Source organism: Nycticebus coucang, chromosome 9, assembly GCF_027406575.1.
Source record: "Nycticebus coucang isolate mNycCou1 chromosome 9, mNycCou1.pri, whole genome shotgun sequence".
In the NCBI taxonomy this organism is placed as follows: Eukaryota; Metazoa; Chordata; class Mammalia; order Primates; family Lorisidae; genus Nycticebus; species Nycticebus coucang.
This window is the reverse complement of record NC_069788.1, coordinates 60,988,290-61,015,710: the sequence shown is the minus strand read 5'-3', so window position 1 is coordinate 61,015,710 and position 27,421 is coordinate 60,988,290.

Below are 27,421 nucleotides of genomic sequence, written 5' to 3'. Positions count from 1 at the left end.
AGGTGTACCTGACTCATTGATTTAGGATAAGTGATTGTAGATCTGGATGTCTTTTTACATTCTGGTCATTTCTCAAGGCCAGCCACCTGAAGCCAGCTCCCTTTGCTCCCTTCTTCCTTTCTATTGTAGTGACCCAGCTGCCTGAAGTACAGGGTCTTTCTGGCTAAGGACTGACTTAGCCCTAGGATAACTCTGCTAGGGAGGCAGTGGGCCTGAAAGCCTCTAATAGAGAGAAGATTTCCACTTCCTCTCTCTGATGCCCCCCAGATTTTGAATTCCTTGAGGACACAGCCATAGTCTAAACGGTTTCAGCAAAGGTACTCTAGAGAGGCCATCCCAACCCCCACGCTGTGGACCAGAATGGGTCTGTGGCCTGTTAGGAACCAGACTGCACAGCAGGAGGTGAGAGTGGATGAGTGGGGAAGCTTCACCTGTACCTATAGCCTCTCCCCATGCCTGGCGTCACCGCCTGAGCTCCGCCTCCTATCAGATCAGGGGCAGCACTGGATCCTCATAGGAGCAAGAACCCTACTGTAAACTGCACATGTGAAGGATTTAGGTTGCATGCTCCTTATGAAAATCAAATGTCCCCTCTGCCAGTCCTGTCCATGGAAAAATTGTCTCCCATGAAACCAGTTACTGGTACCAAAAAAGGTTGGGGGCAGTTTCCTTACAGAGAGCCCTGTGCACTGAATGAATGCAAGAGGCCTTGTGATAAAAATGTAATCAGGGGGAAGTTTCAGCTCCAGTTTCTAGATCTGAGGGAGTTCTCCTTTGCCACCAGATCACTGAACTCTTGGAGCAGACACCAACTGGAAGAGAAGCTAGAGATTATTCTCCCTCTTCCTCTTTAAAAAAATTAACTAAACTTCATTTTAAAATTTTGATTTTATTAGTTATTCCATAATATTCTTTTCCCATTTACTCAGGTCTGTTCGGTCTTCTCTTGGCTGTGACAGTTTCTCAGAACTTTCTCTCTCTTTTTTTTTAGAAACAGAGTCTCACTTTGTTGCCCTCGATAGAGTGTTGGGGCATCACAGCTCACAGCAACCTTCAGCTCCTGGGTTTAGGTGATTCTCTTGCCTCAGCCTCCCAAGTAGCTGGGGATTATAGGTGCCCACCACAACACCTAGCTATTTTTTGTTGCATTTTGGCCAGGGCCGGTTTCAAACCCATCACCCTTTGTATATGAGGCTGGTGCCCTACTTACTGAGCCTCAGGCTCCGCCCTCTCAGACCTTTCTCATGTCTGATGACCTTGACAGTTTTTGAAGAGTTATCAGTCAGGTGTTTTGTAGAATTCTTCTCTATTGAGTTTGATGTCTTCCCCCTACTTAGACCAGGCTTATGGGGAGGAAGGCCTCAAAGGCAACATGACATCTCCTCACATCATATTAGGAGTTATGGGCTGCTTGTTGTCTCTTATGTCAGGATGCCAGCCTCAGATTCTCCAGGGTTTTGCTCATGTCCGTATTCGGAGTTGAATCCTGGCTGGCTCTGCTGTGCTGGTCTACATAAGCTTTGCCAGTGAAAATAACCCAACTCTAATTTGAATTAGGAACTCTAACTTAATTTGAAAAAGGAATTTTTTGATTCGTATTACTACAAAACCCTGAATCCTGGTTTTAGGCACTACAGATCCAGGAACCCAATCACAGGCATTCAGAATCTGCCTCTTAGCATGCTGGCTTTGTTTCTTTTGGGTTAAATTCATTTTTAGAAAACAGTCCTCTTCACATTATAAAAAAGGTGATTCCTACACACTTTAGAATCTTTGTATAATCTTTAGAGCTAGTATTTTCAAGGAAAAAGAGCATGAAAGTCCCCAGGAAAGGGTTTCATTGGCTTAGTTTAGGTCAGAGGCTTATTCCTGGATCTGGGGATGTGCTCCTTTGGCCCTGACTGGATTGTCATACGCCCATCCATGGAGCTGAGGGGATCAGGCCAGCCCCATCTAAGGCACAGACAAGTACACGTATGGTGCCTTTAGTGAGCTATCCAAACTCATTTGTTAGAAAGGAGATAGTAAAAGAAATAGTATTATCCACAGGGGGTGTTCTGAGAACAAGAAGAGAAAATTACATCCTACTTATGATTTGTTCCATGCTTACCATGGTAAGTCAGAAGCTTTTCTAAGCATTTTACATGTACCAGCTCATTTAGTCTTCAGAACTGCCCTAGCAAATAGATACCATTACTACCTTAATTTTAAAGACGAGGGAACTGGGGACAGAGAGATTAAGTAACTTGTCCACAGTTTTATGGCTAATGATTGGTGAAGACAAGATTTGAACCCAGATGCTCTGACCCAATATGTTCTTAATTATCTTCTGCTATTACTCACTGAGAAAGCACTGGACAAAGTCAGTTTGTTGGATCCTCCCTTGGGGACCAAGATATTGCAGTGGCTGGGAACGTTGGCTGTTACTGGTTCACAGCTTAGTTCCATTTTCATTTGCCCTGGGCTGAAAGGGGCAGCCTGGCCACAGTTCTCTTATCCTTGGATGCAGCCTGTACCTCATGCCTGTCCTCCTGTTGCCTGTTTGGCCATCATAGACCTAGAACTTCCTATAAGACAAGTTGATGTAGCTCCCTCCCTCACACTGCTTCCCTCACTCTCTTCCAGGTATTGTTTCTAGGAGCTGTCCTAAATAAAATTTTCCCGCATGCAAATCTCAGTTTAAGAGTCTGTTTCTCAGGGAACCTGACTTATGACAACTAATTGCTATTCCTCATCTTTGTGTCTGTCTCCAACAGGTGTCACATAATGAAATCACCACCTCACTCACTCCAAGCTGAATGAATGAAGACATGTAGGCATTTCTTCTCGGATGTTAAGATGACACATATTGACCCAATCCCTTTCCTGACATAAAGATCCAAGAGGGCATGAAATAGCTAAATATCTCTGCTTAAGGGTCACTCTTTAATAATTGACATAAAATTTCATCCTCCTCCCTATTCTCAGCACTGTCGACCCCTCTTGCTCCGCTTTATGTTCTTATAGACACTTATCATCAAACCCTTTTCTCCTCCCTCTACATACATGTATGTGTGTATGTGTCCACATATTTATATTTATATATCTCTAAATCTTTCTATATATTTATTTATCTCCAAATATTTCTATTTTTAAATCTATTTTAAATCTCTATCTGTATTATCTATGGATAGATATTTCGATATGGATCTCTTGCTTTATATCACACACACACTGTTTTGTAGAATTTTTCTCTATTGAATTTGATGTTTTCCCCCTAATTAGACCAGGTTTAACACACACACACACACACAAACACACACACACACACACACACACACACACACACTTCTCATCCTGTCCCCAAGAATCTACAGGCTCCATAAGAGGAAGAATTTCCATTTTGTTCATTTTATCTTTAGTGCCAACATCAGTCTCTGGCTCCTACTGGGTGCTCATTAAGTATCTGTTGAATGAGTGAAAGATAAAACATACAGATTAAATAAGAGAGGGGGTGAAGAGGAAGCTCACAGAAAGAATAAATGGATAGTCTGGAGAATTTCAGTTGCAGTCCTGCTGAGCCCGAGTGCCTGGCTGGTGGGCTCCAGAGGACAGCATCCTCTTCCTCCCTGGCAAGGCCTTACACCCTAACTCCTAGACCCCTTTCCATAGGCAATCTTGAGTCTGCTACTTACAAGGTACGCAATTCCAGGCAAATCACTTGCTCTTTCAGCTTTAATTTTTCTATCTGTAAAACAAAGTTTCCGTTTCTTACCTGATAGGGACTAAATGTGACGCCTTACCCAGAGCTCTTAGGAGAGTTGTACACTGAGTGTGCTCAGTGAATTCTCCCTCTTATTTGTTTTGGTATTTGTGGCAACACTAGGAGATGTATGATGTATGGGAGGTTCTGTAGAGGGATTTATCCTCTGGATTGGATGTTGGACAAGATGGTGACTCAGCCTCTTATTAATTCTAAGTTTGTGGCTTTGAGTGGAGACTAATTTTGTTTTTCTAACCATAGTTCATTCTTCGGTTTGTTCCAAGTAGTATATTTTTCCTTAAAAACATATATAGGTAGTTTTGCAATATAGCACAGTGCAATTTTTAAGAGCATAAACTATGTAGTTAAATACATGGTTCATTTTTTGACTCTACAACCCATTAGTTGTGATGTTGGGCAATTATGAAACCACTCTCTGCCTTGATGTCTTTCATATTTAATGTGGAGCTAATAGTGAAGGGGCTAAGCCTACCGTTTCTTTTTTAAATTCGAATTAATGTGGGCATGTGATTAGCTACAATGTTTGAGTTTGTTAGGTAAGATCCCTGTTATAGTTGTGCCCCTCACAAAGTCTACTATTCTCAATTTTTCTTAGTCCTTATAGATACCTTTTTGGGTAAGTACCCAGACTGGTCATGTCACAATTGTCATTTGACAGCCCACCTATTATTGTAATGTCTCTGGACACTAAAGCAAGGTGGTGTCAACGGGATTGTAAGTGGGATTGTAAGTGAGCACATGAAGAACTGGATGGTAGAGGCAGCTGATGTGGCTCACTGATATCAGTGTTGGCAGACATACAAAGCAATTATTCTGAGTTGCATGGTAACAAGCCTTCCTGCAGCCTCGCAAACTCTCCCCTCAGACAGGTGGAACACCATTGTCACTGGTCTGAGCACATCTCCTATCAGAAACTGAGGAGACTTGCACATTCTTCCTCCCCTCATGTCTTGTTGGCTTGATGTTCTTTATGAAAACTTGATGAAAATGTATTCTTGGAGCTCTGTAGTAAACTGTGGTCTTTAAGATTTATATGTCAGGCTATTTAATTCTAGTGGGCCTCAGTCATTCATGGAATTACTTTAGTTCTGGGTAATTCTAGAGCGAACATTTCTTATTTCTCTGACCATGTTTTGCTTATCCTCTTCAAAAGAAGTTATATGGCTAATTGGTGAGTGTAAATCTACTACGCCATGTACAACATGATGGGCAATTATTATGCCTCCAAAGTGAGACTCTGACTCTTTCTCTGCTTGCCCTATAAATATTTTATAATTTTTTTTTTTGGTGAGACAGACTCTCACCCTGTTGCCCAGGCTAACGTGCCATGGTATCATCCTAGTTCACAGCAACCACAAACTCCTGGGCTCAAGTGATCCTTCTGCCTTGGCCTTCCAGAGTGCTGGGATTACAGGCTTGAGCCACCATGTTCTGCCTTGTCTTATAAATCTTAAGAAAGGAGAGGTAGTTAGCACTGCCTTTCTCCATGAGGTAAGTAGACTGCATGGGACCTGTTTCTTCACTGGCCCCTGACAGGATGGGTCGGGGAACCCTGACTATAGGCTATCAAGTTCAATCTTGGCCTTAGAGCTGTGTTTTTATTTTTGTTTTTAGAGAAGATTAAATGTCAGCCATTAGTGAAGCTGCTAATTCTGATTGCTGCTTGGGTCAGTGAACTCTTTGAATACTCTGATAGAATTATGAGGAGTGGAAGAGAGACAAGAGGATATTGAGTCCCCAGTCTCTCACACTTTGAGATAGGCAGTTATTAAAACAAATTTTAAAATTGTTGAGGCTAACACAGTTTGGTGAAATGATTCATTGAGAGATGAGGCTAACTTTTGTCCTGGGTGTTTGATTGAACGAGAAAAAAAATCCACATCTTAAAAATTCCAATTGGCCTTTTAGTTACCTTGAGGTCAGTGTATTGCCTTGCCTCTCTGACATACATCAAGATAGGATAGTGACAGTATCTAGGAATATACAGATATAAATGAGAGGGCTCCCTGGATCCAAGGGGCAGAGGTCTGCAGATGGCTCACAACCGTCTTCCATGGTTCAGCATCTACCATGTCAGGGGCGTGTAGAAATGGGAAGCACACATTTCTCTCCTCTCTTTGTGAGGGGTCTCTCTTTTCTTTGACAGGTCTGTGGTATTTTTTGGAGGCAGAATTCAAAGATGAATTGATTCAAAGTCATTAAGTTTATAGCTTGTGCTGTATCTGTAGGCAACACTTGGATAGTGAAAGTAAAATAAACAAAAAGCACTGTCTGCAAAGGGTAGTATTATTCCAAGAGGTTAACAAAGAGTTTTTCGTGCATTCCAGAGCTGAGTGGAGTGGCAGTGCATTGATTTTAGAGGCTGCCTTTTGCTGCTGTCAAGGTCAGCCTTTCCTTGCTATCCCTCAGTGCCCACCAAAATAGGGTACAAATATCAAACTCTGTAGTATATAAACTGACCCCTGCTGCTTCCTGGAGTTTTGGAATTATGAGCATATACCACAGGATTTATCCATTTACCTACTGATGCACATGTAGCTTGTCTCCAGTTTTTGACTACTACAGGTAAAGCTGCTATGAATGCTCATGTATGTCTTGTGTGGGGATATACTTTCATTTCTCTTGGATATAGGATATATAGGAGTATACAGGAGTAGAATGGCTGGGTCATAAGGTAGGTACATGTTTACTTTTTGAGAAACTCTCCCAAAGAGGTTGAACCATTTTGCACTTCAACCAGTAGTGTATGAAATTTCCAGTTGCTCTACATCCTTGAAAACACTTGGTATGGTCAGTCTTTTTAATTTTAGTCATTCTAGTGAGTGTTTAGTAGTGTCTCATTGTGATTTTGCCTTTTTTTTTTTTTTTTTGATACAAGGTATTGCTCTATTGACCAGGATGAAGTGCAATGGTGGGATCATAGCTCACAGCAACCTCAACCTCTTGGGCTCAAGTAATCCTTCTGCCTTAGCCTCCCAAGTAACTGGGACTATAGCTTCATGTCACCACTCCCAGCGATTTTTTTTTTTTTTTTGTAGAGACAGAGTCTCACTTTATTGTCCTTGGTAGAGTGCTATGCCATCACAGCTCACAGCAACCTCCAGCTCCTGGGCTTAGGTGATTCTCTTGCCTCAGCCTTCCCCAGAGCTGGGACCACAGGTGCCCGCCACAATGCCCGGCTATTTTTAAAAAATTTCAAGGGACAGGGTTTTACTATGTTGCCCAGGCTGGTCTTAAACTCCTGATCTCAAGTGATCCTCTTGACTCAGCTTCCCAAAGTGCTAGGAGTACAGGTAGGAGCCATTATTGCACCTAGCCTGTAGTTTTCTTTTCTTTTTTTTGTAGAGACAGAGTCTCTCTTTATGGCCCTTGGTAGAGTGCCGTGGCCTCACACAGCTCACAGCAGCCTCCAACTCCTGGGCTTAAGTGATTCTCCTGCCTCAGCCTCCCCAGTAGCTGGGACTACAGGTGCCTGCCACAACGCCCGGCTATTTTTTGGTTGCAGTTTGGCCGGGGCCGGGTTTGAACCTGCCACCCTTGGTATATGGTGCCGGCACCTTACAGACTGAGCCACAGGCGCCGCCCAGCCTGTAGTTTTCTTAATACTTTATATTACCCTAATGACTAACATTCTTGAACATCTTTTTATGTGCTCATTTGCCATTTTTATATGTTTTGTTAAAGACATTGAAAAGCATCTCTCATTATCCAAGTAAACGTAAATGCATGCATGTATTATTTTTTAATATGCAAATACCCACATAAAAAAATATATACATATACAGGGTGTCCATAACATTTGTGTGAAATTTTAAAGAGTTTATCCTTTGAACTTATTTTTAATACACTTAATGTTTAAATTAAATTGAATTTTCTATATAGTTAAATATTCAAAATATTAACATTTTCATGATATTCTATAACATGTACATAATTATTTAACCAATTGCCTATATTTAGCAATTAGGTTGTTGAATGAGAGTACTTATTTCATCACATACTGAGCAGAAGTAAATATTATTTAAAAAATATATTTGCCCAGTTGATAGAATACAATTTTATCTTTGTTTAATCTTGCATTTCTATGATTACTAGTGATTGTGGAATTTTAAAAATTTATTTTTATTTATTTATTTTTTTGAGACAGAGTCTCACTTGGTTGCCCTTGGTAGAGTGTCCTGGTGTCATAGCTCACAGAAACCTCAAACTCCTAGGCACAAGAGATCCTCTTGTCTCAGGCTCCCAAGTAGCTGGGACTACAGGTGCCTGCCACAACGCCCGGCTATTTTTTGCACCTGCCGCAATGCCCAGCTGTTTTTTTTTTTTTTTTGACACAAGGTCTCACTCTTGCTCAGGATGGTCTCTTAACTCCTGAGCTCAGGTGATCCACTCACCTGGGATTCTCAGAGTGCTGGGATTACAGGCATGAGCCACCATGCCTGGCCTGACTTTTTAAAATATAAGCTTTTTAATGGTTGTTTCTATTTATTCTTTTGTAAGTAATCATTCTTTTATTAAATCAACATTTATTGAGTGCCCCTTATGTGTGAAGCACTTCACAGAAGGTGTAATAGTCACCAACTAATGAGAGACATGGTTCCCGCCCTAATGGAGCTTAAAGCTTGGTCATGTCCCACTAATTAAAAAAAATTCTCTTCTCATAGTGACTTCTAGGATAGAGTTATATTAAGAATTTTAACCTTTTGTCATATATGTTTCAGCTGTTGGCTTTAGCTTGTCTTTAACATTTTATTGATGGTAGTTTCTGAGGTGAGGAAGTGATATACAGAAATGTAGGGAAATTGGTTTCTCTGGTTTATTTTCTTTGTTTATCATTGATTAGAAGGGTGTTCTAAATCCTGGATCACAAATTTATTTGTATTTCTTATCTCTTGTAGGTCTCTTGAGTATAGCTTTTAATTTAAAAATTTAATCTATGTAAAATATGTATCATTGTATTTTGTAAGGTAGTGATTTATCTTCCTCCTAAAATAGTTAACTCCCTATTTTAATACCATTTATTGAATAACTTTTCCTCTTACTCAATGATTAGTCATGACATATTTATCATATACTAAGTTCTGTTTGAGTATAAATATGTATTAGATTCTATTTCTAGGTTATTTGGTTCCACTATCAATTTTTACATGGGCATAATATGACATTAGAGTGTCAGGTATGTTTTATTATCTGGTGGTATAAGTTCATTTATATCTGTGAGAGTCATTCAACTTGTTTTAGTAGCTTCTGGAGCTCAGCCTGATTCATGGGATTGCATGGATTTTATGACATTGTGTAAAGATGTTTATGTTAAATCTTTTATTTTTAAGTATGGGCTTTTTTCCTTTGCCCACACTGCATTGCATGTTGTAAAAATTTGGATAACCCAGAAAAGCAAAGAGGAGAAAATAAAAATCACCCCAACTTCACCACCAGAGAGAGCTATTTAAAATATTTTGAATCATATACCCTCAAGGCTTTTATATGTGCATATGATACATATATTTTTTATCATCCTGCATGGATTGTACCTTCACTTTCTAAAAACAGCTCAGTGGAGCATTTTCTATGTCATCAAATACACATTTTATTTTAAAACATTTTTTAATGATTTCATACAACACAAAGGATGTATTATAATATATTTAATCAATCCTTAGGATTATTTGCAGTTTTCTCTATTTTAAATTGTGCCATGATTAATATTCTTGAGTGGTAGGAGGACATTTTTATCTCCCTCTCATCGCCTTCTTTTTCTTTTTTCTCCAACCATGGTGGGAAGAGATCTTTTGGCGAACAGAAGAATAATAACAACTTTGATGGCTGAAAAGGATCAAACTTATTCCAAGAAAACCTAGTAAGAGTAGCCAAGAATGATGCCCTGGTTAATAGGTGGAATCCTGCTGTTAGACTATTTCTTGGCTTCACCTTCCTACCTGGATTGTTTTGCCTATAAACTGTGCATAGAAATTTCTTAGGCCTATGTTTGATAAATTGAAAGCTTAAGAAATTAACAGTTTATATTATGATTAACATTACAAAGAGAAAAATTCTGCACCCTTCCCTTTTCATGAAGATGTTCTACTGTGAAAATTCTGATGGGGACTGAAAAGACCCCTTTTGAAATCTGTAGAATTTTGAAGATTTCTGCCAGGCTCACTGAGTAGAGCTGGGAGCCTGCATGGAGGGCAAACAGAATCATGACTTTTCCTGAGGGAGGAGAAAGATCAAAGACAGAAGGGAATTTTCAAATAGGTATGTGAAGTGGAGTTGGGACTGAAAATCTCTGGGCAGATATTTGATTAGCCCTCACAATACATTTCTAGAAAGAAAGTTGCTGGGCCAAAAAATAATAATTTTAAAGTATTAAATTTTCTGGAATCTGATTTGGGTAAATCACAGCTCCTGAAACATGCCATACTCTTGAGCTGTATTTGGAACTGGAGGCTGAAAGATGGAAAATGCATTGAAAGTTCTGCTGTAGAGGGTGTTGCTATGAAGTTTCCAGATCACGATTCTTTCACCTGTATTATGTGTTTTTTTTCCCTTTCCTTAATTTAGTACAGAGTAATATTAAGAAGTTTAATTAATGGAAAAGCTTATTTATATTCCTTGTTTTTAAAAAATGTCTTACAAAAATACAACGGATTCCACTGAACTAAAGAAATAGATATAACTAGGTTAGAGAAAGTCTCAACTTGCTGGGGTTGGAATTAAACATGAAACCCATTACATGAAACTGTTTCCCTGCTGGCTAGCAGGCTCCACACACCGTGTCTCCGTCCAGTTTCACATATTTTCAGCTATTTGACTATTAAAACTATCACATTGAAGTGTCCTAAGACTCCCTCCTGCTCTTTCCTAAACTTCTATCCAAGCTCTCCTTCAGCAAGCTCTGCTCTGCTCCACTCTCATCTCCTTTATCCCCAGCAGCCCATTCTGCTGCAAGAGCCCTAGAAAGAGGGCTGTGTCAGTTCTCACACGCCTCCTCCATCTGCAACCTGGGTCCTCTGCTCCAGTCCTCTTTCTGGTAGCACAATTCTTTCCCTTGGCTTTGGAGTGAGTGATCACACTCTCTCCAGCTTATGGGGAAAGTAGCTTACTATTTTTCAAAAAACAAATAGTGAACTCCCTCAAAAGATGATCTCTAGCTATTTAGCAGTTTTTCTATTACATGGGCCAGGAACTGGAGGAATAGCATATGTTGGGGTGGAGGTGGTCAAGCTGCTTCTAGTGAAGTGGCCTCTCTCATGGCTGTCTGCAATAGCTAGTGAGTCACCAAACTTACAACATAGTCTACTTAGAGACTTGTTCTCCCTGTGGGTCAGAGGTACCAGTTCAGTAACTTACAGTATCTAACATCATTAGAAATTGTAGCCAACGGAAAAGATTGGAAGGAATAAAGCAAAACTTTGGAGAGATGAGTACACAAAATGTGTACTGTTGGTTCCTTGAAATTACTGGAAGTTACTCAGATTCAGAAAATTGGCTCTGAGTTTTCTTAACACAGTAGGAAAACACCATCACTTAACAGAAATTTTGTTAGTGTATCTGTAAAGGAAAACAAAAACAGTTGTTTTGGAGAAGAAAAGCTTTTCCTGGCATCAGCAACTTCGAGGTTAGTTATCCTTCAGTAATAGCTGAAGGACTGGTGAGCCCGTTCCCAGCTCAGTATGAATGGACATGCTTATCAATTAGCTAAGCAGCAAGTGGGCTCCACAATTTGTGAAAGTTGGGGCACCTAATCAGACACATGCCACCAGGAAAGCCCCCCCAATTCCTATATGAAATGTGCAGAGTCCAGGCAAGGCTACGGCTCATCTGAGTAACATGCTCTAACGCATGGACAAAGGAAGCCCTCAGTTTCTACTTCATGAGAAATGGCCCAATCTGCAGGTTGGGAGTGGATCCCTACAGGAACTGTCTGTAGATTAAGTTGATATCTTTCATGTATGCTATTATTTTTTATTTGTTCAGTAATTTTATTGATGCCATCTATGCATGTAACATGTATTCTCTTAAAGTGTCAACAATCTTTTAGCAAATAGTTACTCAGAATACAGCTGTTACTTGTAAGAGATCTTCAAAGCTGTATTTTGATATTCAAGAGCTTTTTATATTTTAACAATATGGAACCATTGCCAAAGGCCATACTACTAAAATTTTAGCCTGAAAAATTAGAGAGATGTTACAAAACATTTATTTTGACCATTAAAAAAACTTAGCAAAACTCCCATTGTGTGTCAAGAATGTTCATGTTTATTTTTTGTTGTTGAAACTTGGCAGTCAAATCAGTTACCTCCGTAGAACTGCAGAGAACAGCCTGGGAGCTCAGTGATGAATGCCACCTCTTCTGGCCCAGCTTCCCTAGAGTCCCTCTGAATGTTCATGATATTGTCCTCTGGAGTCTTTGCTCATTTATTACTCTGTTACCAAGGGCACTTCAATCAGAAACTGGCTGGGCAAACCTTCTGAGATTTGTTCTACAAACTGCCACCTATTAGTTTTTCTTCTGTGATCTGCCACTGACATCTTGGCGTCTTCTTATCTCCTGTCCTGGAGGGAAAAAGAATTTCTTGGCTGTGAGTGTGCCAGCAGAAGTTCCAAACTTGGCTTGCCCTCAGCACAGACCCAGGGAATCCTACTGTTAGCCTCCCGGGTTACCCAGGTTTTCCTGTTAGTACCTCCCAGCATGGAGAATGGAGATATCAAGTTGGGAGGTACCATGTATTTTTTAGAAATGATATTTCAAAATCTTGAAGCATTGCATGGTCTCTCCATGCAGGGAGAAAGCATGTCCAGCAGTGCCATTTTTGCCTGAAACTGTCGCTGGGTTTTAAGTTCCCCTCCTCTTCCTCCTCCACTTCCTTTTTTTCATCCTTCTTTTCACTACAGGTTTAAAAGGCTGCAGCCAAGGTCAAGTTGTTGGTATTTTGTCAGATTCCCTGTACTTCCCAAGGGTCCCAGTATCACTTTTTAATTGCAAAGTTATATAAACTCTGCTATTTTTAACCTAGTTCTACAATCTACCCACTTTCCTCATCACCACAGCATTTATATAGTTTAAGCTATCCTTGTCTCTGGCCTAGATCATAGTTTTCTACTGTGTGAATAAGCCATCATTTACTTAACCAGTTTGCACTGAAGGACATTTAAACCATTAGTACCTTTTCCCTAATAAACTCTGCCTAATATGGTTGCTTTTGGAGATAAATTCTGAGCAGTAGAAATATGGATTGTCTGAATATCTTTCTGGACTCAGATGAAATTGACAAAGTCAACCCCCTAACTCACATTGACACTCCCTTGTTGGTGAGAGTAGTTTGCTCTCCGGGGTCTGAGGAGACTATCCCTCACCTTCCTTGTCTTTGAAAGCCTCCTGATAATCTCCCCAGGAGAAGGTGCCTTCAAAGAAAGACATACCACCTGCCTAAAGATTCACTACAATGGTTGCCAACAGACACATAACTAGGGCCAAATCTCACATGCTCCAAGCTGACAGGCACACTCTATAAAGAGGAAATAGCCCATATATTGAAAGAATTCCAAGGCTTTGTTGACATATGTCAGTAGAAAGCTGAGGAACATGTGTGGGAATAGATTCTAAAGGTGTTAGACTAAGAAAGGTAGAATGTAACTTTAGACAGAATGGAATTCGTTGATGTGGGTGTACCTTCTAGAAATAACCAGATTTAACACGTCAGCCTGAGTGGCCAGAGGTGGCTCTAGCTGCTTATTTGGTTGGTGGACTAAAACTCAAACTCAGTGGTGGCTCGTTAATGTGGTTAAGATGTCCAAGCTACCCTGGCATGAGGTGAGGAAGCCGAGAGAAACAGGAATGTCGGGGAGGATTTGTTATGTGACCAGCACAGCACATCTCTGCTGCATTCCATGAGAAGGCTCAGAAGACTTCCTCTTGGTGAGGTCCTGAGAAATACTTTAGTGAGGGGAATACCTGCATTCTTGGAAAGCTCCCTTTGTTTGGTGAGTTTCACCTTGGGGGATGCTGCCATTGTGTTGGGCTTCCTGATTTCAGTGGGGGTGAAAGGATTCTGGAGTAACAGAGGCCATGGAAAGGGCCTCCTTAAAAGTTCTATCACCATGAAGGTTAAGCAGTTTGATGAAAATATTTCAAATTGTATATAAAACCAGCACATTGTACCCCATGATTGCATTAATGTGTACATAATAATGATAAAAAAAAAGTTCTGTCATTTCTTTCTTGGGCATGTAAGTAAAAGGATATAACCAAATAATTGTGACATAACATGTAGTGGACATATAAATGCTTATTAATAGGTTTAATTTGTACATATACCAGGTATAATATATTACTGGTAATAACTGCAGCAATGATATACTAAACAGATAAAAAGTTCTGTGTGCTTTGACTGAGAAAAGAAGTTCTGCGTTTTGTTTAGAGTTTGAAAATCTGTTTGGTAGGCATTTTGAAGATGAGTTAACAACAACATGTAGGATTTGTTTCCAATTTATCTTTTATCCAATAGTCAGGAGTTAAAGCATGCATTAATTAATCTGTTCATCAAATATTAACTAGGTCCTAAGATGCTCTCTTTTATGCACAGATAAATTAGAGGTGACTTCTACCTTCAAAGAACTTATGATCAAAATTTGTACCTGTGTGCGTTTGTGTGTGTGTGAATGAGTGATACATAAATAGGTGATCATGATATAACAAAATAACTAATATATAGAAATATGAACATTTTACTTGATCTGTAATTATCAAATTCTAAATCTCAGTCCTATTTTCACCTACTATTCCATGTTCCTAATAAAAATAACATCTGAAAACACCAACAAGGATCTCCAACTACATAAACATTCATGTCCTATATTCTGCAGTATGTGGTGTATCCTACATGTGCAGGGCCCATTTTTCTACCTTCCTGACACTGGCTCCCATGTTCACCTGCCATGGTGCTAGTTTCCTCCCTTTTTAAATGATCCGAAGGAAAGCAAGCCGGACATTCTTGACAACTCAAGCCATTTCAGTGTATTACATTTGGCAGATGTACTCCTTACCAGGGGTGCTGTCTCTTAGCCCATCATGACTGCCTTCCATTTTACCCTGTTGATGCCCCTGTTCCAATCAATGGTCCTTATACGGGGCGGCTGTTGCCTGTTCTGCCTTATAAGTGAGAGAGCATAGCTAATCAACCCTTATTAATTAGTTACTAACATGTGCTATGTTCCAACAATTGTTTTCACTAAGTGGTGGCAGCAATAATTGATGGGGGCATAAGAGCCCCTTCCTAACTACAAGGAAACACTGTGCCCTCTGTGAATGATCCCTTATAGATGGAGGGCTCCTCAGGCAGGGCGGGGACAGGCACGGGATGGCAGGGTCTAATTGGTGTTTAACTGGCTTTTACGGGGTTGTTTAATTAATATAGGATCAGCACGTTTGAAGGCTTGAACAGGTGCAGACCCACACTTGTAACCAGCTGTGTAATTGACCATAGTGGAACGAGCCAGGGCTGAGCAGGCAGACCTCACTTATCACCTGTTCACTTCCAACCTGTGACTGGCTGTAAGAAGACCTGTTCTTTCTAGTGCAGGATTCCTTGAATCTATCTGGAAGGTCATGTTGTGTTGAGATGAGCTGTGAAATTCTAGGTCTTTGAGCAACCATTTGTAAATGGGTTCATCTCCAGTCACTGTACATCAGAAACATTGCTGCTCCCTTTTTTGGTTTGTTTGGTTTTGTAGCCTTTCTACAAATCTAGGGATCATATAGACAGGATAGGAATGCTCCTCATCCTCCATAGGGTTATGTCTCAATAATCATTGTGTATTGAACATACTGTCAGTCAAAATGCTTTCAATACACCTAGTTTAGCCTGCCTACCTTAAACATGCACAGAACACTTAAGTTATTCTACATTTGGGCAAAAGCATTCAATGCAAAGCCTATTTAACAAAATGTTGACTATATCATGTAATTTATTGAATAGTATGCTGAAAGTGAAAAACAGAATGGTCATATGGGTACTTGAAGTATGTATGGTTTCTACTGAATGGATATCACTTTTGCACCACTGTAAAGTTGAACAGTTTTGAGTTGAATCATCATAAGTTGGGCCCTGCCTGTATATGATTGTAGATAAATAGATCTCTGGGTTTAGGGCTCGAAGAATTCTGAAATTCTGGGAACCTTTAGAAGCAACTATCTGCTCCAGGGGTTGGCAAACTGCAGCATGGAACACATCCAAACTATGACCTGTTTTTGTAAATAAAGTTTTATTAAAATACATCCATATTCTTTATGTAATATCATGCTGCTTTTGTGTTGTAGTGGCAGGGGTGAGTAGCTGTGGCAAAGACCATATAGTATGCAAAGCTGAAACTATTTGGCTGTGTCTTTACAGAAAAAGCTTGCTGACCCTTGAGATCAAGGGACAAATCCATACCACATTTTTCAGCTCTTGCTGTAATGTTAAAGAAACTGCTCTTTAGGGGTGGTGCCTGTGGCTCAAGAAGTAGGGCGCTGACCCCATATAGCAGAGGTGGTGGGTTCAAACCCAGCCCAGGCCAAAAACCGCAGCAGCAGCAACAACAACAACAACAACAACAACAACAAAAAAAAAAATAGAGAGAGAGGGAGAGAGAAACTACCCTTTATATATATATATTTTTTTTAAATTTTTTTATTAAATCATAACTGTATACAATGATATGATTATGGGGCATCATACACTCACTTCATAAACCATTTGACACATTTTTATCACAGTGGTTAACATAGCCTTTCCGGCGTTATCTCAGTTACTGTGCCAAAACATTTACATTCTACATTTACCAAGTTTCGCAAATACCCCTATAATATGCACCACAGGTGTGATCCCACCGATTCCCCTCCCTCTACCCACCCCCCCCTTTCCCACTTCCCCCTATTGTTAAGTTGTAGCTGGGTTATAGCTTTCATGTGAGAGTCCCAAATTAGTTTCATAGTAGGGCTGTGTACATTGGGTATTTTTTCTTCCATTCTTGGGATACTTTACTAAGAAGAATATGTTCCAGCTCCATCCATGTAAACATGAAAGAGGTAAAGTCTCCATCTTTCTTTAAGGCTGCATAGTATTCCATGGTATACATATACCACAATTTATTAATCCATTCGTGGATCGATGGACACTTGGGCTTTTTCCATGACTTAGCTATTATGAATTGGGCTGCAATAAACATTCTGGTACAAATATCTTTGTTATGTTGTGATTTTTGGTCTTCTGGGTATATGCCCAGCAGAGGAATTACAGGATTGAATGGCAGATCTATTTTTAGATCTCTGAGTGTTCTCCATATATCTTTCCAAAAGGAATGTATTAATTTGCATTCCCACCAGCAGTGCAGAAGTGTTCCCTTTTCTCCGCATCCACGCCAGCATCTCTGGTCTTGAGATTTTGTGATATAGGCTAGTCTCATTGGAGTTAGATGATATCTCAAAGTAGTTTTGATTTGCATTTCTCTGATGATTAAAGATGATGAGCATTTTTTCATATGTCTGAAGGCCTTGCGCCTGTCTTCTTCAGAGAAGTTTCTCTTCAAATCCCTTGCCCAGCCTGCGATAGGATCCCTTGTTTTTTCTTGCTGATGCGTTTGAGTTCTCTATGGATTCTGGTTATTAAACCTTTGTCAGTGTTATATCCTGCAAATATCTTCTCCCATTCTGAGGGCTGTCTGCTTGCTCTGCTGAAACTACCCTTTAACAAAAGTGTTTCCATAAGACTATGTCTAAAAAAAAAAAAAAAAAAAAAAAAATTGTTGGCTTTTCTGTAAATTAAAGTGAAACTGTTAATCTCTCAAAAAACAAACAAACAAAAAAAAAAACAAAAGTGTTTCCAAAAAGCTCCTGGTGTAGAGGAGAAGATGAATACCTCAAATATATGTAAATTTTTTCCAGATTGCAATTTCTCCTTATGTGAAATCTGATTTTTAAAAAATTTCCTTCTCAATACTTTTTATTTTCTGGCATAGTAGATTGAGATCTAGGCTTAAACATAGTTCCAACTGTATGTTACAGGACCTAGCTTCCATGTGTTATATATTTGTTAATTTGTTTGTTTGTTTCTTTTTTTTTTTTTTTTTGTAGAGACAGAGTTTCACTTTATCACCCTCAGTAGAGTGCTATGGCGTCACAGCTCACAACAACATCCAGCTCTTGGGCTTGGGTGATTCTCTTGTCTCAGCCTCCCGAGTAGCTGGGACTATAAGCGCCCGCCACAACACCTGGCTATTTTTTTGTTGCAATTTGGCCGGGGCTGGGTTTGAACCTGCCACCCACGGTATATGGGGCCAGCGCCCTACTCACTGAGCCACAGTTTTCCTCACCACAATGCAAACTCCACAGGAGGGAAACTTTACATTTCTTGTCAACATATCTCCACTAACAGTTTGACGTATACTGGGTGAGCAATAAATGTGCATCTTATGGAATCTAAAAGGCCATCAGTTGTAAGGTGTAATTTATTTTATATACCACTAAGAGAGAAAAAGTACTTCCACTTAATGTATTAAACATACTGAGTATAGTTGATTAAAAGACACATCCTTGTTTCAGAGTTGTTAAAATGTGAAGCAATATGCACTTTAAAACCAGTGAATAAGAATCATTGTCAGGCAGGTGGGAGAAGTGATGTGATAACTTTCTAGGCTTACCTAATATTTTGTCTCCAATCAAATCACAAACACACGTTGAGTGCTCACTCTGTGCAATCTTCTGATCTGGTACTTCCTCCAAGTCATCCCTTACCAACCACTTTGAGGAGCGCCCTGTCCTGCGTGCTTCAAGCTATGGAACCTCAGTCTAACCACAAATTTAGGGCTTAACTATATAATGCTTTTTATTGATCTCTGTTGTTTCTAGTGAAGGAGGAGTCTTTTCTCCACAACTAAATTATAAGCCCCTTGAACATAGCAACTGCTTTCAAAAACATACATTCTTCACAGTGCCTTCTCTTTCTATTACTCAGGAAGCAGAACAAGGCAATTCAAGGGTGTGAACGATTGAATATTAACTATAGAGAAAACCTAAGAATGCTCTCAGACCGATGGATAAGAGACCAGTAGAGATGAACAGGTTGGAGGTATGTGTGAGAAAGTGGAATGTAATGAAAAGAAAATTGATGGCACACGGTTGCAGAGGATGCTGGCGAAACTGATTCAAAAGCATAGGAGTAGGGAGCAACTTATTAAGGAGAAAGGACAAGTTGCAGATGAAGGGAGAATGGAGGGGAATGAGAAAGCCCTTCAGTCCTGATTTTCCTAGGAAAATATAAAGAAGACAAAAAGGAAAGAAGAGGACTAAATGAGAAGAAATGGGGAAAACAAGCCTCTTCTTTTTTTTTTTTATTGTTGGGGATTCATTGAGGGTACAATAAGCCAGGTTACACTGATTGCAATTGTTAGGTAAAGTCCCTCTTGCAATCATGTCTTGCCCCCATAAAGTGTGACACACACCAAGGCCCCACCCACCTCCCTCCTTCCCTCTTTCTGTTTTCCCCCCCATAACCATAATTGTCATTAATTGTCCTCATATCAAAATTGAGTACATAGGATTCATGCTTCTCCATTCTTGTGATGCTTTACTAAGAATAATGTCTTCCACGTCCATCCAGGTTAATACGAAGGATGTAAAGTCTCCATTTTTTTTAATGGCTGAATAGTATTCCATGGTATACATATACCACAGCTTGTTAATCCATTCCTGGGTTGGTGGGCATTTAGGCTGTTTCCACATTTTGGCGATTGTAAATTGAGCTGCAATAAACAGTCTAGTACAAGTGTCCTTATGATAAAAGGATTTCTTTCCTTCTGGGTAGATGCCCAGTAATGGGATTGCAGGATCGAATGGGAGGTCTAGCTTGAGTGCTTTGAGGTTTCTCCATACTTCCTTCCAGAAAGGTTGTACTAGTTTGCAGTCCCACCAGCAGTGTAAAAGTGTTCCCTTCTCTCCACATCCACGCCAGCATCTGCAGTTTTGAGATTTTGTGATGTGGGCCATTCTCACTGGGGTTAGATGATATCTCAGGGTTGTTTTGATTTGCATTTCTCTAATATATAGAGATGATGAACGTTTTTTCATGTGTTTGTTAGCCATTCGTCTGTCGTCTTTAGAGAAAGTTCTATTCATGTCTCTTGCCCATTGATATAAGGGATTGTTGGCTTTTTTCATGTGGATTAATTTGAGTTCTCTATAGATCCTAGTTATCAAGCTTTTGTCTGATTGAAAATATGCAAATATCCTTTCCCATTGTGTAGGTTGTCTCTTTGCTTTGGTTATTGTCTCCTTAGCTGTACAGAAGCTTTTCAGTTTAATGAAGTCCCATTTGTTTATTTTTGTTGTTGTTGCAAATTGCCATGGCAGTCTTCTTCATGAAGTCTTTCCCCAGGCCAATATCTTCCAGTGTTTTTCCTATGCTTTCTTTGAGGATTTTTATTGTTTCATGCCTTAAAAGGTGTGGGGAAAGGTGTGGGTCCAGTTTCAGTCCTTTACATGTAGACATCCAGTTCTCCCAACACCATTTATTGAATAGGGAGTCTTTTCCCCAAGGTATGTTCTTGTTTGGTTTATCAAAGATTAGGTGGTTGTAAAATGTTAGTTTCATTTCTTGGTTTTCAATTCAATTCCAAGTGTCTATGTCTCTGTTTTTGTGCCAGTACCATGCTGTCTTGAGCACTATGGCTTTGTAGTACAGACTAAGATCTGGTATGCTGATGCCCCCAGCTTTATTTTTGTTACAGAGAACTGCCTTAGCTATACGGGTTTTTTTCTGGTTCCATACAAAACGCAGAATCATTTTTTCCAAATCTTGAAAGTACGATGTTGGTATTTTGATAGGAATGGCATTGAATAGGTAGATTGCTTTGGGAAGTATAGACATTTTAACAATGTTGATTCTTCCCATCCATGAGCATGATATGTTCTTCCATTTGTTAATATCCTCTGCTATTTCCTTTCTGAGGATTTCATAGTTTTCTTAATAGAGGTCCTTCACCTCCTTCGTTAGGTATATTCCTAGGTATTTCATTTTCTTTGAGACTATGGTGAAGGGAGTTGTGTCCTTAATTAGCTTCTCATCTTGACTGTTATTGGTGTACACAAAGGCTACTGACTTGTGGACATTGATTTTATATCCTGAAACATTACTGTATTTTTTGATGACTTCTAGGAGTCTTGTGGTTGAGTCTTTGGGGTTCTCTAAGTATAAGATCATGTCGTCAGCAAAGAGGGAGAGTTTGACCTCCTCTGCTCCCATTTGGATTCCCTTGATTTCCTTGTCTTGCCTAATTGTATTGGCTAGAACTTCCAGCACTACGTTGAATAGTAAAGGTGACAGAGGACAACCTTGTCTGGTTCCAGTTCTTTTTTTTTTTTTTTTTTTTGTGATTTTTTTTTTGGCCGGGGCTGGGTTTGAACCCATCACTTCCAGCATATGGGACCAGCGCCCTACTCCTTGAGCCACAGGTGCCGCCATGGTTCCAGTTCTAAGAGGAAAAGCTTTCAGTTTTACTCCATTCAGTAAAATATTGGCTGTGGGTTTGTCATAGATAGCCTCAATCAGTTTTAGAAATGTGCCACCTATGCCTATACTCTTCAGTGTTCTAATTAGAAAAGGATGCTGGATTTTATCAAATGCTTTTTCTGCATCTATTGAGAGGATCATGTGATCTTTATTTTTGCCTCTGTTAATATGGTGGATAACGTTTATAGACTTGCGTATGTTAAACCAGCCTTGCATCCCTGGGATGAAGCCTACTTGATCATGATGAATGACTTTTTTGATGATAAGCTGTAATCTATTGGCTAGGATTTTGTTGAGAATTTTTGCGTCTATGTTCATGAGTGAGATTGGTCTGAAATTCTCCTTTTTGTTTGGGCCTTTTCCTGGTTTTGGTATCAGGTTGATGTTTGCTTCATAGAATGTGTTGGGGAAGATTCCTTCTTCTTCAATTTTTTGGAATAATTTCTGCAGTACAGGAATAAGCTCTTCCTTGAAGGTTTGATAGAATTCTGGAGTGAAGCCATCTGGACCAGGGCATTTTTTGGTTGGAAGCTTTTTTATTGTTTCTTTGATCTCAGTGCTTGAAATTGGTCTGTTCAGGAGCTCTATTTCTTCCTGACTGAGTCTAGGGAGAGGGTGTGATTCCAAATATTGATCCATTTCTTTCACATTGTCAAATTTCTGGGCATAGAGTTTCTGGTAGTATTCAGAGATGATCTCTTGTATCTCTGTGGGATCGCTGTTATTTCCCCTTTATCATTTCTGATTGAGGTTACTAGAGATTTTACTTTTCTATTCCTCGTTAGTCTGGCCAATGGTTTATCTATTTTATTTATTTTTTCAAAAAACCAACTCCTTGTTTCATTAATTTTCTGAATGATTCTTTTGTTTTCAATTTCATTGATCTCTGATTTGATTTTGGAGATTTCTTTTCTTCTACTGAGTTTAGGCTTAGATTGTTCTTCTTTTTCCAATTCCATAAGATCTCTTGTGAGATTGTTGATGTGCTCTCTTTCTGTTTTTCGAATGTAGGCATCTAAAGCGATGAATTTTCCTCTCAAAACTGCTTTTGCAGTATCCCACAGGTTTTGGTAGCTTGTGTCTTCATTGTTGTTATGCTCAAGGAAGTTAATGATTTCCTGTTTTATTTCTTCCTTCACCCATCTGTTATTCAACAGAAGATTGTTTAGTTTCCATGCCTTTGGGTGGGGTCGAGCATTTTTGTTAGAATTGAGTTCCACCTTTAGTGCCTTATGGTCTGAGAAGATACAAGGTAAAATTTCAATTCTTTTGATTCTGTTGATATTTGTTTTGTGTCCCAGGATATGATCAATTTTGGAGAATGTTCCATGGGGTGATGAGAAGAATGTATATTCTTTATCTTTGGGATGGAGTGTTCCATATGCGTCTATCAAGCACAGTTGTTCTAGGGTCTCATTTAAGTCTCTTATATCCTTGTTTAATTTCTGTTTAGAGGATCTGTCCAGCTCTGTAAGAGGAGTGTTAAGGTCCCCTGTTATTATGGTATTATCGGATATCATATTGCTCAGACTGAGTAAGGTCTGTTTCAAGAATCTGGGAGCATTTAAATTGGGTGCATAGATATTTGGAATTGAAATGTCTTCTTGTTGTATTTTTCCCTTGACCAATATAAAGTGACCATCTTTGTCTTTTTTGACTTTAGTTGCTTTAAATCCACATGTATATGAAAATAAGATTGCAACTCCTCTTTTCTTCTGAATTCCATTTGCCTGAAAAATTGTCTTCCAACCCTTGACTCGGAGCTTTAATTTGTCTTTTGAAGCCAGGTGTGTTTCTTGCAGACAGCAAATGGATGGCTTGTGTTTTTTAATCCAGTCAACCAATCTATGTCTCTTCAGTGGGGAATTCAAGCCATTAACATTTATTGAGATAATTGATAAGTGTGGTAGTATTCTATTCGTCTTATTTTGTGAGAGTCCATTGCTTAGTTTTATCTTTTGCATCAGTGTGGAGGTTAGGTTATGTCCTTTAATTTCTGAGTTCTTACTTTGGTGCTGATCCATTGTGGTGGTCAGTGTGCAGAACAGGTTGAAGTATTTCCTGTACAGCTGGTCTTCTTGTGGCGAATTTCCTCAATGTTTGTATATCTGTAAATGATTTGATTTCTCCGTCAATTTTGAAGCTTAGCTTAGCAGGGTGCAGAATTCTGGGCTGGAAATTGTTCTGTTTAAGTAGATTAAAGGTAGATGACCATTGTCTTCTTGCTTAGAAAGTTTCATTAGAGAAGTCTGCAGTCAATCTGATGGATTTGCCCCTGTAGGTCAACTGGCGCTTACTCCTGGCAGCTTGCAGAATCTTTTCTTTTGTCTTGACTTTGGACAGGTTCATCACAATGTGTCTTGGAGAAGCTCAGTTAGAGTTGAGGCGACCTGGGGTCCGATAGTCGTCTGAAAGCAGTGTGTCAGAATCTTTGGTGATATTTGGGAAATTTTCTTTTATAATATTCTCTAGTATGGCTTCCATTCCTCTGGGGCATTCTTCTTCCCCTTCTGGAATTCCTATAACTCGTATGTTGGAACGCTTCATAAAGTCCCATAATTCTGACAGTGAACGTTCTGCTTTCTCTCTCTTCTTTTCTGCCTCTTTTACTATCTGAGTTATCTCAAGGACTTTGCCTTCTACCTCTGAAATTCTTTCTTCTGCATGGTCTAACCTGTTGCTGATACTTTCCATTGCATCTTTAAGTTCCCTAATTGACTGCTTCAGTTCCTTCAGCTCTGCTATGTCCTTTCTATATTCTTCATATCCTTCATCTCTGATTCTGTTTCTGGATTTCCTTTTGGTTATTTTCCACTTTATTAGCAGTTTCCTTCATTGTTTCCATCATTTCTTTCATTGTTTTCAACATGTGTATTCTAAATTCCCTTTCTGTCATTCCTAACATTTCTGTATAGGTGGAATCCTCTGCAGTAGCTACCTCATGGTCCCTTGGCGGGGTTGTTCTGGACTGGTTCTTCATGTTGCCTGGAGTTTTCTGCTGATTCTTCCTCATGGGTGATTTCATTTTATCTGTTTCCTAGCCCTAATTTTCCTTTCTCTTCCTCTTGCTCTTTAAGTTCTCGTGCCTGTGGACTAAGGGTTACAGGACCAGAAGGGTGAGAAGGTTTAAGAGCAAAAAAGGGATGAAAGAAAGGAGGACCGAGTGATAAGAAAAAAAAAAAGAAAAAGAGAAAGGAGAGGGGGTGGGTAAAAGGAATATTGACAAAAAGAAGAGAGGCACAGAAAGAGGGAGACAGAGCAATATAGGTGTACAGCCGGGTACTTTGATAAAACTTTAAAAAAAAAAACCCACCTTCTGGGGGTGCCCAGTGGGGTGGTTCCCTTGAGGTCAGCAGCTCTTTGCTAACATGATCAGACACATTACCCCACCTCCACCAAGTAGAGAGGAAAGACAAAAATGCTGTAAATCAAACCAAAACAAGCAAACAGAAAACTTTACGGGATAAAATTGGCTGGAAAAACCAAATAATAGCGGTAGAAACACTAACAAAAATGAAGTTCTAATTATTGAAATAGGCAGCAATGGGAAATTATACTTAAACTAGAGAAATTGAGAAAGAAAAGGATCTGTATGGAAAAGGTTGAACTTAAAAAACAAAACAACAATCCACAACATCAAAATAAACAAAAAAAACAACCAAACCAAAAAAAAAAAAAAAACACAACCAAAAACAAAGCAGTATGTATATGTTATTAAATATTGTCTCGGCAACACGTGGTCTTCTGGGGTATGAGATGTTAATCACAGTTCTGATACTACTGGAGGCTGCTAGTTTCTCAAACCCCAGCAGGTAGACACCCTAAATCTCTCTTCAGCCCACTTAAAAGGAACTTTGAACTTGTTCACTTATTGAGTAGAAGCTTTCTCAGGGAAGTGGTTGTCGCTGGAATCACTGCTGAAGTGGCTATCCACTTACCCTGTGTGTCAAAACTGGTCTCCCTCTGCCCCGGAGGGTTAGGACTGCAAGGCGGCTCAAACCCCGCCCTTAGGCTACTTGGTCCCTGGGTTACCAGCTCCCACCCAATTCTAGCTCTGTGACCCTGAGGGCGGAGCTTGCCGGGGCAGATCGCTCACAATGTCTGCCTGTGACCCAGAGCCAAACACTATTAGCTCCGTCTGGCTCAGCAGCTCAGACTGGGGCCCTAGACAAAGGCCAAAGTTCTCCGCACTCCCGCTCAGGCTCTCCCCAAGGCAGTTCAGCTGAGTGCCAAGTCCAAAGACACCAAAACAGTTCACAGGTAAGGCCTTTCTGGTTTGCAGTCTCACTGCTACTGAACTTACAGTTGCGGGAGGGTTTAGAAGGATTGAACACACGCGACCACTTGCCGGTTTTCCACTGTTTTAGTCCTCCTCTTGGGGTCCAGAAGTCTCTCGCTGACTCCCTGTATCCTCTCAGGGGTGATGATAGGCAGATCCCACCAGCCAGAGATGCCTGGAGTCCTATATCCCCAGACTCATGGTGCCCAGATGCAAGGAAGCTGTTACTCGGCTGCCATCTTGCTCCGCCTCAAAACAAGCCTCTTCTAATCTCATTAGCTTCATTCTCTCTTCCAGTTTTACCCCCATCTTCTTCTTTTTTTTTTGGAATTTATTTTATTTTTTATTTTTTTTCAATCATTGTTGTTTTATTTATTTATTTTTATTAAAACATAGCTGTGTACATAAATGCAATCATGGGGCACCATGCACTGGTTTTATATACAATTTGAATATTTTCATCACACTGGTTGATGCCTTCCTGGCATTTTCTTACTTATTGTGTTAAGACATCTATATTCTACATTTAGTAAGTTTCACATGTACCCTTGTAAGATGCACCATAGGTGTGGTCCCACCAATTACCCTCCCTCCACTCATCCTCCCCCCTCCCCTCCCTTTCCCCATATTCTTAGGCCCCGTCTTCTTTTTAACACTCCCGAGCATTCATCTCCAGATGAGGCCTGCTCCCTCTGCTGTCCAGTCAACACCCTCTTCTTACTGCTTTACCTCTTAAACCCTGTCCCCATCTTACTTCCTCATCTGTCCAAGGCTTCCTATAGGCAGGTCTTCCTTAGGAAGACATCTCTTTCTAGATTTCTACATATTCTGGGAATTATGAGAAAAGAGAATTGGTAATGGGACTAGGGGGAGGAGGAAGAAGCCTATAATTTATGGGTCACTTTTAGTGCATCTGCTGTGATCTTCATGTAAGACTTTCCATGGAATCACAATCACACTCCTTAAAGATTTCAGGTACTTGTCTAAGGTCTTAAAAGCATTAACTAGCAAAGCTTTCATGAAAACTCTGGTCTTCTCTGTTTCAGAACCCAAACTCAGGCTGACTTTTGACAACATCATGTTTCCTTGGCTTATTTTTCTCTATATTTTTTTTATAGGGATGAGGCCCACTCTTGCTCAGGCTGGTGTTCCAACGCTCCTCCAGCCTTGGCCTCCCAAGTGCTAGGATCACGGGTGTGAGCCACCACACCAGGCCCCTTCTTCCCTATAAAAAGTTTGTGTCTGTATGTATTCCTATATTTAATACCTAGATACATAGTTTTTAATTTAAATTTTTTTTAGAATATTAAGAGGCACACGTTTTGTTTACGTACTTTGTTTTTTGTACAGATTGAGTCAAAGTTACAAGTGTGCCCTTCACCCAGATAGTGTGCCCTGTACCCATAGGTCCCCTTCCTCTCTTCTCCTCTCATGCCAGCTTGATTTCATTGAGATTTACTTCCACAGGTGTACTTACGTTCTGATCGATTGGTATTGAGTGCCTGTGTTTGTTTCTCCATTCCTGTGATGTTGCACTTAGAAGAATGGTTTCTAGTTCTCTTCAGGTTGTCATAAAAAATACTAGATCGCTCCTTTTTGAACGGCACAGTAGTACTCCATCGTATGCTTATACTACATTTTACTAACCCGTTCCTATATTGGTGGGCGCTTGGGTTGTTCCTATGTCTTTGTGGTTGTGAATTGTGCTGCTATAAACATTCAAGGGCTGTGGTCCTTTCTACAAAATGACTTTTTTCCCTGCCCTAGATATTTTTTGATACTTGAAGAGATTTTGTCAAGATTTGTTCTTTTTAACATGTTTTATTACACAAG